The sequence below is a fragment of the Astatotilapia calliptera genome, chromosome 6, assembly GCF_900246225.1.
Source record: "Astatotilapia calliptera chromosome 6, fAstCal1.2, whole genome shotgun sequence".
Classification (NCBI taxonomy): Eukaryota; Metazoa; Chordata; class Actinopteri; order Cichliformes; family Cichlidae; genus Astatotilapia; species Astatotilapia calliptera.
This window is the reverse complement of record NC_039307.1, coordinates 31,917,657-31,921,085: the sequence shown is the minus strand read 5'-3', so window position 1 is coordinate 31,921,085 and position 3,429 is coordinate 31,917,657. Positions and strand designations below refer to the sequence as shown.

The 3,429-nt window shown below is 41.9% G+C and overlaps 1 long non-coding RNA gene across 1 annotated transcript; it reads left to right on the top strand.

The window, feature by feature from the left end:
- Positions 1-569: 569 nt before the first annotated feature.
- Positions 570-2,689, top strand: LOC113023334 (uncharacterized). Its single transcript, XR_003272546.1, has 3 exons — positions 570-739; positions 902-959; positions 2,611-2,689. It is a non-coding gene; the product is annotated as an uncharacterized LOC113023334 (long non-coding RNA).
- Positions 2,690-3,429: the final 740 nt, after the last annotated feature.

The following is a 3,429-nucleotide window of genomic DNA, read 5'->3' as shown; positions in this document are numbered from 1 at the left end:
TCAGCTTCCAGCTACTCCATCCTTTGTGGAAGTTTTGCAGACTAACATTTTGCATATGATCCATCTTTCTTTGTTACGTGTGTGTGTGTGTGTGTGTGTGTGTGTGTGTGTGTGTGTGTGTGTGTGTGTGTGTGTGTGTGTGTGTGTGTTGTGTGTGCATAATGGTTGACTGTGAATTTATTTTCTGAGAAACACCTTATGTTACTGTATGTAGGGAAAAAAAGCTTTCCAACAATTATTAAACCAAATGCTCCTCTACCTTCAATTATGTGCCTTTAACTGAACATATTGAGAGTGAAAGCAAAGTTATGTCCATTCACTTTGATCATAATTTGCGGGTGAAAATAAGAAAACTTGTTAACATACAGTGGGGTAAAAAAGTATTTAGTCAGCTACAAGTTGTGTAAGTTCTCCCACTTAAAAAGATGAGAGAGATATGGAAGAAATATAGTATCATCAGAATTCAAGTATTTTTAGACATTGAATTTATGACACTGAATTTTTATCCTCCAAATTTCCCTGCAAAAATATTCACCTGCAAAAATTCACCTGAAAAAAATTCACCTGAAAAAAATTCACCTGCAAAAATTCAACTGCAAAAGTGATGAACTTTAATGACCCAAGCCAGAGCAATCAGCACCAGATCGAGTCGAGTGGCTCTCAGCCAATTAAATTACGCTGTTTGATCACATGACACCGTTAGCCAGCAGTGTGTCTCCTAAAAGAGAGCTGTTTAAAGGTGAGTGATTAAGTTTTTCTCCTAAATAGAGATCATTACAGAACGCCTAGTCCTACTTAAAATCCCATTTATTATTTTTTTTTTTTTTATCATCTACTCGAACTAAGGAAAACGTTTGACTAACTCAAAGACAATTTCCACGCCTCCCCTGCCTGACTGCAGAGGCAGTTTTGAATTTAGGAGCGCCAAGATGGCAGCGGCAAACCCTGGCGGCTCTCCGGTGAGTATATATATTTTTTTATCTTCAAGTTTGTCTTTTGAAACCTTAATTTTATTTAAATCCGTTGCTCACGTATAAAGTACACAGACGGGGTCTTTGCTCAACTCGTCTGAGGCGTGTCTCACTAAGCGCTACATGCTAGCATCCTGCTAACCGAGCTACCCTTTACATGCTGTGCTTTAGAAAATAGGATACTCGTTAAAAAAAATACTCCGCAGATATTGATAGATAGACGAACACTGCAAATATAATGTTGGAAACGAGAACGGCCTTTGGTGAAGGGGTAAAATACACCATGAATAAAGCCATAGAGTGAATGGCTGCCATGGTTGCAGAACAGCCTGATTTAATGACAAGAATGGGGAAGAGTGAGGTGAAGTGAACCACAGCCACAAAACACGGTCAGACAAGGCGGCAAAAGGGCAGTGATCTGTCCGTCAGTATGAAGTTGGTGTGTGCTTTGGTGAACAAAAACTCCAGACTGGTAGCACGAAGATGGGAGACTCGTGTTTCACTGGAATAGTGGTGAATTAAAACATCCTTTGTTGGGGACATTTCGGTGTAAATGCATCCATACAGGCAAGACAGAGGCAGACTAGACAGTGAAGAAAACAAGGCAAACATTAGAAATATAAAAACGGAAATATAGGATGAGTCGGGGATGAGTTCCTGCCCCAAGTGGAGGAGTTCAAGTATCTCGGGGTCTTGTTCGCGAGTGATGGGAGAAGGGAGCCGGAGATCGACAGACGGATTGGGGCTGCAGCTGCAGTAATGCGGACGCTGCACCGGTCCGTCGTGGTGAAGAGGGAGCTGAGTGTAAAAGCGAAGCTCTCAATTTACCGGTCGATCTACGTCCCTACCCTCACCTATGGCCACGAGCTGTGGGTAGTGACCGAAAGAACGAGATCGCGGATACAAGCGGCAGAAATGAGCTTCCTCCGAAGGGTGGCTGGCCTCTCCCTTAGAGATAGGGTGAGAAGGTCGGCCATCCGGGAGGGGCTCAGAGTAGAGCCGCTGCTGCTCCACATCGAAAGGAGCCAGCTGAGGTGGTTCGGGCATCTGACAAGGATGCCCCCTGGGCGCCTCCTGGGTGAGGTGTTCCAGGCATGTCCCACCGGGAGGAGGCCCCGGGGCAGACCCAGGACACGCTGGAGAGATTATATCTCTCGGCTGGCCTGGGAACGCCTTGGTATTCCCCCGGATAAACTGGAGGAGGTGGCTGGGGAGAGGGAGGTCTGGGCCTCTTTGCTTAGGCTGCTGCCCCCGCGACCCGGCCTCGGATAAAGCGGATGAAGATGGATGGATGGAAATATAGGATTAATATAACATACAATTAGGGAAAATGTAAGGAACACAATGTAAATGATATTGTAAAGTCATTAAAACGGCATACTCTGATTAAAAGAAACACATAATTGGGTAGGATAATAACAATAATAAAGTTAAAAAACATGTACAAGATGGGTATGTATACTTGTAGCCAGAATACTATAAAGTTGTAGCATGCCAGACCATCTTGATTGAATGTAACTTCGCTCCACACAAGTTTTATGGTAGACATATTCATATTGGTATCTAATAAATGATTAATTCTTAGATTTTATCGAACGTTAATTTATAAATTGTTTCTGTCTTTATGTGTTTGTTTCAGATTATGCAAGATGAAATTATTCAGTCAGCAAGACACTTGCTGCAGTTGCTGACATCATCCAACTGAACTGCTGCTGTGATGAATCAAAATACAAGGTTTACTTTAGCAAGACTTATGAGTTAATGCTACATTTAACTAAATTGTTATATATTTTGTGTCCAATATTGTCTCCATATGATTTTGTTTTTTGCAACATCTTGCAGAGAACAGAGTCAAGGTACCAGCTTGGTCAACCCTAAAAGACCATCTGTTCAATGACCAGGTGAAAAAGTCATAAGCTAAACACTGCATGAGCATGGAATTTAGGATGCAACTTTATATCTTACCTGCTCTACACTCAGGGCTTGAATTACAACAACAGTCAATCACATAAAAAAATATACTTTTGGTAGTTCTGTGTCTGTCTCTCTCCTCCAAACCCAGATGGCTGCTGGTACTGAACCGGGTTCTGGTTCTGCTGGAGGTTTCTTCTTGTTAAAGGGGAGTTTTTCCTCTGCACTGTCACTTCATGCTGCTCAGTGTGAGGGATTGTTGAGGTTGAGTCCATATGTCCTGCGAACAACTGCTGGGCAATGACACCATGCAATCTTCTGGGATTCCTTGGATAGAAAACCTGTGAACTGCACTTGTCCTTGGTCTTCACAGCTCACCTTTTTACTGTTTATTGAATCAAAATTCTCCAGTGACATGGATTCTACATTGTAACTGATGTGATGTTCTATAAAGTGGTTTTAATAAAAAAAAGGCAAAAATTAGTTTGTTTCTTTATTCAATTTTTGAACAGTGATACTCATTCAGTAAATGCAAATTATTTACATG